This window comes from Siphateles boraxobius, unplaced genomic scaffold (assembly GCF_051911475.1).
Source record: "Siphateles boraxobius isolate OS27281-9 unplaced genomic scaffold, OSU_SipBor_1 5, whole genome shotgun sequence".
Classification (NCBI taxonomy): domain Eukaryota; kingdom Metazoa; phylum Chordata; class Actinopteri; order Cypriniformes; family Leuciscidae; genus Siphateles; species Siphateles boraxobius.
This window is the reverse complement of record NW_027509141.1, coordinates 883,948-897,981: the sequence shown is the minus strand read 5'-3', so window position 1 is coordinate 897,981 and position 14,034 is coordinate 883,948. Positions and strand designations below refer to the sequence as shown.

General features: G+C 42.7%; 1 long non-coding RNA gene across 1 annotated transcript; it reads right to left on the bottom strand.

Moving 5' to 3' along the window:
• Window positions 1-11,635: 11,635 nt before the first annotated feature.
• Window positions 11,636-13,095, bottom strand: LOC143711992 (uncharacterized). The gene is made up of 3 exons (XR_013194951.1): window positions 13,017-13,095; window positions 11,885-12,070; window positions 11,636-11,717 (listed from the first exon to the last, which is right to left on the bottom strand). It is a non-coding gene; the product is annotated as an uncharacterized LOC143711992 (long non-coding RNA).
• Between the last annotated feature and the right edge of the window lie 939 nt (window positions 13,096-14,034).

Sequence of the window (14,034 nt, the reverse complement as noted above, 5' to 3'; positions counted from 1 at the left end):
TGAGTTAAAGGGATGACTACTAATGCTTAAAATTGATTCAGCCACATGCAGAGACCGATCTGTTCTGGGTATAAATGTACAGTACACTGACGGAGAAAAAAATTGTGTTGCGCACTTTGGCCGTAAGGGAGCTGACTGAACGACACACAGCTGCATACATTTCATCCGTTGTGAAGGATGTCTTGCAGGAATATAATGTTGAATTACGGCAAGTTTTCTCAGTTACGTCAGATAACGGCGCTAACATGTTAAAGGCAGTGTCTTTACTATCCGATATGCAAGAGGGCATCCCATCTAATGAAGCGAATGAAACTGATCCCTTGGACGCAGGAATGGAAGAGGATGAGCTAGATGCAATCCAAGGCGAAACACCGGATGTGGTAATTGAACTTGACTCTGTGATGTCAGGACATGTGTTGCGCAGTGTGAGGTGCTCGGCTCATACCCTTCAGTTAGCAGTTGACGACGCATTAAAAGAGCAACGGTCATCCAATTTGATTTCTAAAGCAAGACGTGTTGCAAAAAAGTTGCGCACACAAAACGTTGTTACTCTTCTTAAAAGAATGGGACACAAAAAGGCCATTGTTGACTGTCCAACGCGCTGGCATTCAACACACGATATGCTGGAGCGGCTTTTAGAGCTTCAGAATTTTTGCGAGGACATGTCACCAAATATTAAAGAACTACATTTAGGTGAGAATGAATGGGAGACAATATCCAACTTGGTGAGTGCACTGAAACCAGCGAAAATTGCAACGAAAAACCCTCCAGTCGGACCAGCTCACAGCAGGTGACTTCTATGGTGTTTGGCTTCAGTGTGTACTGTACAGACAGAATTAACAATCCCTTTGCAAAACGCCTAGTTCAGTGTCTCAAATCACGACAAACAGCTCTCTTTGACAATGACGCCTTTGTGGCTGCTTTATTTCTCGATCCTAGATACAGACTTTTTCTCAGCGAACTTCAATCCGAAAGCGCAAAAATTAACTTATGTCGTGCCTGGGAAGCCATTCAGACTTTATCCGGCAGCAAAGTAACTACACAGTACACTCCATCTCAGTCATCCGACGATGACGACGAGATAGAACAGCTGTTGATGGTGAAAGAAAAAGAAAGTACAAAAGTAAAACACACTCGGGTTTCCATCTCATCTGTTTTGGATATGTATTCAAGAGAAGCACGCCTTAAGAGGAGTGACTGTATTTTTAAGTACTGGGCAAGTGTTGCTCCCACTAACCCAGATTTGCACAAACTTGCTATGAATGTAATTGCACTACCTGTAACGCAAGTCAGTGTAGAGCGAGCATTTTCATGCCTCAAGTACATTCTTTCCCCACTGAGGTCTTCAATGAATGCACAGGTATTGGAGGACATTCTTTTTGTACGTTTAAACAAGCAGTACGGACTTTAAGCTCAAATAGACTGATTTAGTTTGTGGATTTTGTTTAAGTTTATTCAAGTAGGCCTACTAGCAACTCGCACATTTTTCCTGTAGCCTAGTCTTTGAGGTAGCCAAAACAGGACAGGTCAATGTTTTCTTTATGGACTGTTAATGCTTTGTATTAAATGTTAGAAATGTTGTTGTAGTTTTACAATGTTATATTGCATTGAATGATTGAGGTTTATTAGCTGACTGAATTTGATTATGTGATGCAAGGACGTGTTGCGGAGTGTTTGCTTTGAAATTAGCAGTTGACAGTGCATTTAAAGAGCAATGGTTATCCAGTTTATTTATTTTTTATTCATGTAATTTCTTAAACAAGTCGTGTTGCAAAAAAAGTTATGTACAAAGAATGATATCACTCTTCTGAAAAGAATTAGGCATAAAATGAGCCACTTTCAATTGTCTAACGGTCCAGTGAAACAGGTCAATATTTTCCAGCTGTTTGCTTTGTAATTAATGCAGGTATCTCTGTTATGGTTTAAACAATGTTATGAAATAAATGTTCAAGATTAATTATCATGTTTTATCTTATTTGAGTAAAAATTAGTCTTTATTTAGCCTATACATATTTGTTTAAAGTATAGGCTAAATTAAAATAACGTTATTAACCGTTTTTTTTTTCTAATCAACCCGTTTTCGGAACAGTAATTTTTAATGAGGAACGCAAAAACGGAAACGTTAAAATATCGATTCTGCTCGGAGTGAACCGATTGATTTTTTTTTTCGTTTTCAAGCCCTGAAGGGTACATATAGACTCAACAGTCTTACCTCGATCCATTGACAGTTTGCAGCATCCCCCCTCCACCCCTTCTCCACACTCCTAGTTCTCCACACTCCTAATTCTCCACACTCCTAGTTCTCCACACTCCTAATTCTCCACACTCCTAGTTCTCCACACTCCTAGTTCTCCACACTCCTAGTTCTCCACACTCCTAGTTCTCCACACTCCTAATTCTCCACACTCCTAGTTCTCCACACTCCTAGTTCTCCACACTCCTAGTTCTCCACACTCCTAGTTCTCCACACTCCTAGTACTCCACACTCCTAGTTCTCCACACTCCTAGTTCTCCACAGTCCTAGTTCTCCACACTCCTAGTTCTCCACACTCCTAGTTCTCCACACTCCTAGTTCTCCACACTCCTAATTCTCCACACTCCTAGTTCTTCACACTCCTAGTTCTCCACACTCCTAGTTCTCCACACTCCTAGTTCTCCACACTCCTAGTACTCCACACTCCTAGTTCTCCACACTCCTAGTTCTCCACACTCCTAGTTCTCCACACTCCTAGTTCTCCACACTCCTAGTACTCCACACTCCTAGTTCTCCACACTCCTAGTTCTCCACAGTCCTAGTTCTCCACACTCCTAGTTCTCCACACTCCTAGTTCTCCACACTCCTAGTTCTCCACACTCCTAGTTCTCCACACTCCTAGTTCTCCACACTCCTAGTTCTCCACACTCCTAGTTCTCCACACTCCTAATTCTCCACACTCCTAGTTCTCCACACTCCTAGTTCTCCACACTCCTAGTTCTCCACAGTCCTAGTTCTCCACACTCCTAGTTCTCCACACTCCTAGTACTCCACACTCCTAGTTCTCCACACTCCTAGTTCTCCACAGTCCTAGTTCAAAAATCACTTACATACGGGGGGAGTACTCTGGGTTCGGGCTGAATTCCGAGCTCGGAGCCCTCCCTCCGGACAGCACGCCAAATACGCATTAAATCTTATTTCCTCAAATTATATGTAAGTGTGAACTCGTGAATCAGTAACCAGTCTTGAGATCCTGTTTGCTTCAATTTGAATTACAGAAAATAATAACAGCCTCCTGTTGTATGTATGACACACCAATTCATATTTCCATTTTTGGCGTGCTATCAACACGCATAATCGCTTTTCAGCGTGTTCATCAACGTCGTTGACTTAACGTTACATCACTGTATATATAAATATATGACCTACCCCAACCCCGTCCCTAAACCTACCCGTCACTGGGGTTAATACCATTTATGAGTCTTCCCCTAGGAAAAAAAATATCACTCCCCAGATGTAGATATGCATTTTGCTTCGTTTCCTCTGACATTTAATGGCGTACACATACACGCGGAATCACTCGGACATTTAATGGCGTACACATACACGCGGAATCACTCGGACATTTAACGGCGTACACATACACGCGGAATCACTCGGACATTTAACGGCGTACACATACACGCGGAAGATGACGGTTTGTTTCGGCGTGGACATACACGCGGATAGCTCAAAATGCATATAGATAACAAGCCACTTGACTTGAAAGTGGCGTGTATGTTTACGCAAAGTCATGATGTCATGTTGGTAATTTAAGATTCAGAATCCGTAATAACAGAGCAGTGGTTTACATTTTAATTTCTTTACCATCAACAATTGCCTTGATTCCCACAAAGAAGGCCCTTTTGCCCTCTTTCCGTGCTTTGTCGATCGAAGGCCAAAGGAGATTCCGTGTAGCCCTGTCTTTGATCGTGAGGTCCTCTTTGAGGTACATCTTGTTCTTCTTAAGAAATTCATTTCCCTTTGCTCCTTTCCATGTGAGGTCCCTCGCTGTTCTGGAAGTGAATCTTATTATCACCGGCCTTGGTTTCTTATCCTTGCCGCTGTTTGCAATGGGTCTTCCAACTCGGTGAGCAATGTCCACATTGTTTGCAACGAAATTACGATCTTCTTCGACAACCACCGCTTTGCAGATTTCCATTACCCGAGTCTTGACATTATCCTCTGCGCGTTCGGTCAGCCCCTCCAATAGACAAACGCTACTTTTGCGTCATCGAACGGTAACGCCCCTTTTTGGGGGAAAACAAACGGTCTGGATTCTCCATTTTGACACGGTCTGAATTCTGTTTACTCGGATAACAGAAGAACAAAAATAACATGCCCAAATGTTGTTGCGTGGTGAGCTGCACCTCAAATGTTTTTAAAACACCCGGTTTAAAATTTATACATTTACCATGCCGAATAAAACAAGTGGAAAGAAGAATGTTATGACTTCAGGCGATAAAGAGGGAAGCACCAGATGGAGGGTTATGGGACCCACAGACCCCTCACACATATGTATGTGGGAAGCATTTCATAACAGGTAAGCCGATTATTTCATTAATTCAACCCCCCAAACTATCTGTATTTAAAGGGTTAGTGTTAGATCGTAAGATAACTCCACGTTTAGTTGAAACACATTTCTTTTTTATTCCGTCACTCATGTACACCGAGGAACAACCCCCAACACAAGATACTCTTCATCGCCCACCGAAGCAAGGTGCTACTCCCCACACCCCCACAACAGTGCCCCCTTATGGCGAGATATGCCGCCAAGATAACAAACAGGAGTAACAATCTCCCTCTCTTAAAAAAAAAAACAACAACAAAAAACGACCAGCTAACCTGTCATGGTGTATTAAATATGAACAACAAAATAACAAAAGGTTATTAGTAAGGGAAGGGGGAACTCATGCTTGAGTTCACTTAACAGTCCAGCATCCTTCATAGAGAGCCTTAAGAAGTGAGGTTGAGGAAGCTCCCTTTTTTGTAAGACAGTCTGCAAGTTGATCTTTTGTTTCAGACCATAACACTTGATCAACCCTCTTAGTTTGGATCAGTTCTTTTATCGAACTGATTTCCAAACGCAGTCTTTTCTCAGCAACAAACTTAGTAGACTTCAGTGCATCAACAAGAGAGAAATTATCAGTGACACAGATAATGGGTACAGGAGAAACAGTACAACCAGCATTCAGTTCAGAAAACAGAGTTGACAAAAAAATGGCATTATCAATCCCCTCAGACATAGCAAGCGTTTCACCTGCAAGAGTGCTTCTGACAACTCTCTTAATTCTCTTAGATTGCCATGAAATAGGAGAGAACTGCCCATTTTCACCCATCAAAACGATGAAGTACCCACCTTGAGTACCCCCATCTGAAAGATTTGCAAATGATGCATCAGTGAATGTAACCATCTTTAAGTTACTGTCTTTCCCAAGCTGTTGAAAGTTCAACTGAACTGACTTGGTCTTGAGTTTACAGACTACCCTGTTAGCTTCATTAATGTTCTGTACTGTAGCTTGTTTGAGACAAGATGCCAAATTACTTGCATCAAACATGACATCAGGCCTGCTCTGTCTCGCAACCCACAGAAGTTGACCTATCTTTGACCTAAGCTGTTCTCTCTCCTCTTCTGTGAGAGGTGAAGCGGACTCTGCTGCTCGTGAAGGCGTGATATGTATGGGCTGTAGGTGCTGAATGTATGTCATTTGGTGTATTTGTACCTTCTTGCCCAAAGTCACAAAATCCACACCCACATAGGAAAAGTTATTGTGAGCTTCACGACCTACATTGAACTTTGATCTAAGGTAAGGTATGACACTCTCTGAAAACAGCTGTGAACCTCCCCATATGAAATCATCAACGTGACAAGCAAGCACACCAGTTACCTTCGCATCCTCATCAAGCCAGTAGAAAACTGCAGGGTCAACCTTAGACACAATACCTCCTGCTTCAGTCATAATGCTTTTAACCCTGTTATACCAATACAATGAGGCATCAGCTAAACCATACACACATTTTCTTAGTTTCCAAAGTGTCCCTGTGCCATTGGCCTCCAGTGGTGGTTTGATAAAAATGTCTCTGGACAGCTCCATGCCTTGTAGGAAGGCAGATTTTATGTCCATTGAGTGAAGTTCCCATTGTCTTTGACATAACACTGCCACTAGAAGTCTCAGTGACTCTGAGGCACAAGTCGGCGAGTCCTTTTGCAGCTCAGAAACTTGTAGCTCCTCAAATCCTCGTGCAACAAGTCTTGCTTTGGGAACTAATCCATTTTCAGTCTCTTTCAAAGTGCACACCCATCGAGTGGAGACGCACTTTTGTCCTTTGTCTTCAACTTCTTCAAACACCTCGTTCTGTCTCCAATTTTGTATTTCCTTTTCTTTTGCTTCATCAAAAGACACATCCTTAGTCACAAAAACATCCTCATGTGTATCCGAATTTGGAACCTCTTTCTGGACACGAAGATCCTCTAATTGTGACAGATCTGCTGATTCACTGTTACCAGCTACCTCCGCAGGCTCAAGTAGCTCCAAGTTATACCAGTTCTTATATTTTCCCTTGGCTTTTCCAGCACGTCCTAGCACCTTTGCTGTTTGTGAAACACCACTTGCTTGGTTTCTAAATGTCACAATTTGTCCAGTCTTTATGTTAATGTTTCCAATGTCTGATCTCTCTGCTTCTGCATTTTCAACAGCAGGTAAAGGATCATTCTCTGCGTTTTCTACATTTTTCTCTTCTTCAATGATGTCCACTGTACGTTGTCCTTGGTTATTCTCCTCAGAGACAATCTGAGGCTCTTCATTTTCATGAGTAACTTTTCTTAACCTCAGTTGGTGCACTCTGACACAGGTGCCTCCATGTCTGACAAAAACAACTGCACTGTCCTGTCCGATGACCACTCCAGGCCCTTTCCATTCTGGACAGTCCACTCGTTTGTAATAAACCTTATCTCCAGGTTCGTATCGCTCGTCAGTGGGCCGTAACTGTTTCTTTAGAGCTCTCCGTATCCTCTCCGAACATTCAGCTTCTGTAAAAGCCTTTCTTGCAGCATGCAGGGCTGAAATGTGCTTAGCAACCCATTCACTCTTGGTAGTCCCCTCTAGAGCCGGTGCTTTGTCTATTAACACTGAGGGCAGATTAGGATTCTGCCCGAACACCAGCTGATGTGGACTGTACCCATGGACACTTTGCATACAGTTCTTTGCCATCAAGGCCCAGTCCATTGCAGTGCTCCAGTCACATTCAGTACTAGCTTTCACTTTCATTATGATCTCAGTTAAGGTTTGATTATGGCGCTCCAACAGCCCATTGCTCCAGGGGCTGTAGGCAGGTGTTGTCTTAACTTCAATATTAAAGTTCTTCAATTATTAAACTCGCCACCATTGTCACTGAATAGCTTTTGCGGTGGGCCATGTACACTGATCCAATCGTGGATAAAACGCTTGACAATTTCAGAAGCCCTCTTGGTGGTGAGGACACTACCAGCACTAAAACGAGTAAACTGGTCAATAATGTGTAGGTACCAGACCCCTGGCTCAAGCTCGTGCAAATCTAGAGCAACTGTTTCATTATACGTAGATGCCAGTGGTAATCCGACAGCAGGTTTTGGTTTGGTTCTACAATATTTCTGACACGCTTCACATTGATTTATGATCTTTTGCAACAGGCTGGGGCATTCTGCGTCCTTGTTGCCAGAATTATTCATCAGTCTTTGTAGTTTGTCTGCAGAGGCATGCCCGAACTGTTTATGAAGCTTTTCCAAAACTTTCATCTTCTCACTTGTGTTCATCTTGTCTGTGATTGACAATATTTCATCTTCAACTGTTAATATCTGATCAGAGTGAGCAGGATTTTTATTTTCATTGTCCACAATGTTCACACAATAATGTCCAGAGCTTGTAAAGTCTAGTTTGACCGGCTGGTTGAACATTACTGCGCTGTCATTTTCCATATTCAGAACGGTCCCTGCCCTTTTTAATGATGTCTTACTCAAAAGCAGGGGGATGTTTACAGGTACCACTTCTGTTTCAATATTACACTTCATGTTGCCAATCTTTGCAGGAATTTTTACTCTTTTTCCTGAGTAAACTACTTTTCCATCTCCAAACTTGAAAGGCCTGTGACTTTCTGCTTCTGTTTCTTTCATCATCTTTACACTTTTCTTCTGTAACACAGTACTGTAGTTGTCAAGCCACTCTTGTCCACAGACTGTCCTAGTACAAGCAGTGTCTATTATTGCTGAGCCAAAACATTCGGTCATGAATATTTCTGCATCTGTCGGTGATTCTTTGGTGTACAGAGTAATATTACACTCTTCCATGTCAGTTTTATCTTCTGTAATCTTAACACTCTCACCTTTATGCGGACAATCTTTGACCCAGTGATATGTACTTTGGCACACTGCACATTTCGATCGCCGTCCGTACTTATCCAGCGGGTTAGTACCGGGCTGTGGAGTTTTCTGATGAGCGCTTTGCTGCCAGGACTTACTTTTTTGCCGTCGCTGCTCTGTCACAAACACGGACTCCTGGCTAATACTTTGTGCTGCCGCGCTCGTTTTTCCGCCAAATATTCTCTTCAGAGCGGACTTCATCGAGGCATAAGTTAAGTCAGTGCATGCAGTTAGAGCCAACTGCCTGTCCGTCGCATCCAAACACGCAGTATCCAAAAGCTTAAAAGCTAAAACTGCGTCGGGTAGCTCCATGTTGTACTTTTTCATCCGAGAATAGCGCTGTTCGAAATCAATAATATAGTCCGTCATGGACACGTTCGCTTCTTTCATAATCCGGTCGAAATCTGAGTAAGCATCGTAGATCCTGTCCTTTTCCTCTTTAAGGAACAAAGCATCCAGTTTCGCTAACAAGGTGGTCATTCCAGTGTCTTCATTTAGATCATCTACCGGAATTTCCATCGCTGTATCCCGCGCCCTTCCTGATAGCGCCAGGGCGACGGCAAGAGCTTGTTTTTTTTTTTCCAAATCGGTAACTCTGGTCCAAATGTTGACTTCATTCTTCCAGCTTTCGTAGGGTTTTCCTTCTTCAAACGTTGGTGGAACCCTGTAGTTAGCAGCCATCCTCTGCTACCAATGTTAGATCGTAAGATAACTCCACGTTTAGTTGAAACACATTTCTTTTTTATTCCGTCACTCATGTACACCGAGGAACAACCCCCAACACAAGATACTCTTCATCGCCCACCGAAGCAAGGTGCTACTCCCCACACCCCCACAACAGTGCCCCCTTATGGCGAGATATGCCGCCAAGATAACAAACAGGAGTAACAGTTAGTTCACCCAAAAATGAAAATTAAGTCATTAATTACTCACCCCCATGCTGTACCAACCCCGTAAGACCTTCGTTCATCTTCGGAACACAAATGAAGATATTTTTGATTAAATCTGAGAGGTGGATCACTGCCACATAGGCTGCCTGAGGGAATGAAACTTGACGGCCCAGAAAGTCATTAAAGAACATGTTTAAATATTCCATGTGCCTACAGTGGCTCAACTATAAGTTTATCAAGCGACGAGAATACTTTTTTTCCGAAAAAAAACACATAAATAACGACTTTATTCGACTATTCCTTTTCTTCCTTGTGCGCCTGAGACGAGAGTTCAAGAGATCTCCACGACGCATGCGCGAGAACTGAACAAGAAGTATTAGAAGAAGAACGTCCTCTTCTCAGTTCTCGCGCATGCGTCGTGGAAATCTCTTGAACTCTCGTCTCAGGCCCACAAGGAAGAAAAGGAATAGTCGAATAAAGTCGTTATTTATGTGTTTTTTTTTCGGAAAAAAAGTATTCTCGTCGCTTGATAAACTTATAGTTGAGCCACTGTAGGCACATTGAATATTTAAACATGTTCTTTAATGACTTTCTGGGCCGTCAAGTTTCATTCCCTCAGGCAGCCTATGTAGCAGTGATCCACCTCTCAGATTTAATCAAAAATATCTTCATTTGTGTTCCGAAGATGAACGAAGGTCTTACGGGGTTGGTACAGCATGTGGGTGAGTAATTAATGACTTAATTTTCATTTTTGGGTGAACTAACCCTTTAACATGAAGTAGTGTACTTGCTAGTTACTGACTTTAATTTCGTTACCATACCAACTAAGCCAGTTAGTGCTAGCAAGCATCTAGCTATGACTAGGCAGCAAGGATACCGCCTAGGGTGTATACCAGAGTTTTTATACCATATGCATGTACTGAAACAGTATTTTACAATGTTAAACCAATTCCAGGAAATCATGTTAAAGAACCCCTGCACCCGGATTTTGTGCCCACAATATTTGTGCCCCAAACCAGAAATTAAATCGGTATAAACACGCCAGGAAACGTGAGCAGACGTCACCCCTTCTCAAACGCAAGGTGGCAAAAACGACTGCTGTGATCCCAGATCTACCTACAAGTAAGTTTAATGACATGCACTTGTTGAGATTGTATTAAGAGGGTCAGGCTAAAGCTGGATTGGGGTTAGATGTGCGGGCTAAAGCAACTTATTTTTCTCGTTAGTTCTCGATGAAGACCATTGCCCAGCTGACAACGATGATGCCGACGATGTCCCTGATGAAATGCGTGAGCCAAGGAACTGCCTGTCATCTTATTCTTTGGAGGAAAATGATGGAAAGTGCCGACAGATGACTGGACTCAGACTCAGCTGGACGATGTTTTTGAGCCTATTTACATTTCTTAACCAGTTCGTGAAGAGGCGAGGCTACATCTCCCTTCCACCGCGGGACCAGCTGTTTATTACACTGATAAAACTACATTAAAACCCATCCTTCTTTTTCTGAAAATGCCTCAAACAACTGTCAGGCTAATTTTTATCTGAGGGCTTGACCTGATGTATGGGAAAATTTTACTTTTTAGTTCACTGGCCTGATTGGGAATGTTTTTCACTGATACCTCCACAAATGAAGGCCCAGTTCCCACGACTCACGGCAATCATAGATTGTTTTGAAATCAGGACAGAGTACCCCAGCAACCTTAAAGCTAGGTGAGTGTCACAAGAAATATCTTTACACACTCTCACATCCCATATTGAAATAAAAGGCTAGATGTCATTGCTATTATGTATCCTTTCTTAGAGCAAAATCATACACTAACTACAAGAAATGGACAACAGTGAAGTATTTAATAGCATGCAGTCCATCTGGCAGCATTACATTTTTGTCAAATGGATGGGGAGGAAGGGCCTCTGATATGCATATTGTTCGACAGTCAGGATTCCTGTCCTCAGTGTACCATTCTCCAGGTGATCAGGTAAAATTGGAATTACGTGCATCTCAACTAACCACATTCATGTCATTTGATTAGGGTGTCATGTCACCACCCTCTGGTTGGAAAGCAGATTAAAGTAGATACAATGCAATATTATGGTGGATTTTTTAAATCTCTAGATATTAGCAGGGGTTTACACTCCAGAATGACTTTGCCCTGCTCGGTGTCGAGCTGCTAACACCGTCATTCACGAAAGGGAGGAAGCAGTTACCTGGGAGAGAGGTGGAAATGTCTAGTAGGAAGTCAAACATCCGGATACATATTGGTAAGTAAAACTAGATTATTGTAATGCTGTTTTATTTGAAAAGTTAATTTAGAAAAGCACACCTTTTTTGTTGTTGTCGTCCTTACAGAGCGGGTGATTGGTGTGCTGAAAGGTCGCTTTCACATCCTTGACGGTCCACTCCCTCGCTGTCTGGTTCAGTCTGCACGGGACAAAAAACAAGGACAAGCAACAGTTGACAAACTTATAAATGTTTGTGCAGCACTTGTGAACATGGCACAAAATATTACTAAATAAATACTACAATATGTTCAGTAGTGTCTCTTTTTTTTTTTTTGATTATTTAAAAAAGATTATTATTTTTCTCACCTCACTTTGTAGTACTGTTGTCATCAATCGTGGGTGGATGTGTTTTGCCCAAAATCTGCTGATCACGTCCACCGTTCTGTGAATGAATTCATCATCTTTTAAGATTCTAAAGATGGTGTTCTGCTGTGGGGTCCAAGTAACAAAGTCTGCATACTGTGCTGCACACACAAACATTTGCAGCTGAACCTTTGGCAAGGAGGAAGAGGGAAAGGAAGTATTATTAAAATGTGTCTACAGTATTTGTTAAACAATGTCACAATTCTGTCGACAGCTACTGATTTCTTTGTGTATAGCTTTGCCTTTGCAGAGTAAACTGTACCTGAGTGTAGTAAGAATGGTTGGGCTTCAAAGAAAACAATGTGGAAAGGTGCCCTTTCTCATCATCTGTCCAACTGACTGATTGCTGACCTGCCCACTTATACGGACACTTTGCCTCCACCACACCCTTGCCGCAACAATCGCATGACACATAGGCATCACATGATGCACCAAAGTATGGTCTTTCATGGCTGATTCTAAAGCCTGATCTGTCCACTCTTAATCCTTCATGCACTTTGCATACATCTTCAGTTACCAATATGTTGGTAGATAATTGGTCAGTGGCTGGGCCAATGCCCAGTGCATATTTGTAGGTCTCTAGGGCATGTTTTTTATTGTCTCTTCCCCACTTAAGGTAAGGACTATTTATGTTTTTAGCCTCTGACATGATTGTTCTAATTACAGTGTTTGAGGTTTGCTATTGATTAGTGTGAAGAACAGTGTGAGCAAACGAGCTGGTGATTCTTCCTACTCTGTGCCTGCGCCAGGCCTTACAGGCTGCCTGCATTACAGTCTCTGCCTCCACTCTATCTGCCTCTTCCTTGGTAAAGGTTAGTGTTTCAAACCACTAGGAGTGGTGTGGTGTGGAGCCTGCATATTTACTGAAAGTACTCAGCACCACAGGACATTCACCTGTCGCGTGTAGCATTTGTAAAAATTGTGCCTGTTGGCTTGCTGAGGCTTTGGGGATGGGTCTTTTGACCTTACCTATGACTCTCCTGCCTCTGCCTCCAAAATCTATTGAGCGGATTTCTGATGGCTCAACTTTTTTAGTAGAAACAGCGTTCCATTGGCAGGCTATACTGGTACTGACAGTGGTGGTGATGCCCAGACGGACCGAGGCTTCCAATTTATACAGAACTGCACCCACATGGGAACAGCTTTCACCTAGTCTTGGGTAAAACATTTTTTTTTTTTAAAAGACAGTGTCAGTTCCACGAAAACGTGAGCACAAGTCAACAGTACGGATCTCTTACCCTGCCATGCAGTCGCAGTGAGCTCCTCTAACTTTGCCACAATTTTCCACAGCTACCCAGGTGTTGTGGGGCTTGTTAGTTACCCTCCAAGAAGGTTTAACAGTGCTTTTAAAAACAAAGCACTTGTCAGTTTTTATGTGTAAAACAGCCTGGACCCAACCACTGACGAAAAACTTATGGGCCTCCAGGGACCTTTTGTTTTTCATTGTTTCCGATGTATACAGGCCTGTCAGACACAAACAGTGACATTCTTTATCATTTCTGGCTATAGTGGTGTCTGCTCTATCTTAAGATTAGCACTAGGCCTATATGACTTTTCGACGACCACTGCTCTGGGCTACATGTAACACGCACGGCAGTAGATTAAGCCGTCTAGGCTAGATAGGATAGCGTAATTGTAACCCCCCCTTCACCCGGGTCCCACTCGACCCGCTCCGAGCGGGCCTCGAACCCGGGTATCCGGCATGAGAGTCAGGCGCTCTAACAAGGAGGCTAAAGACTGCAGCCTCTAGCATCTGTCGCCAGAGCGCCTATTGAGAACAGAGGAGGGAGGTTTTACTCGCACAGCAATCACTAGCTGGCCTTCGTTATATAATGTCACAACATCCTATTTGACAGCCCCATACATGCATAGGTCCCATACATATTTTGACATACACTGTAAACATTTTTACAACTTTCAAAGTCCTAGCATTTCTAGACACAAGCAGAAACCAGCCAAGTCCACTTTAGTCCTAGCCTGCCACTATTTCAACAGTAAAATCAGTTAACAGCCAAGGTAGCGTGCCTAGTGAGAGTTAATCACGTAGCTGCTAGCATCTTCGTCTTTCTAACTAGTAACTTATAGCTAGTCGA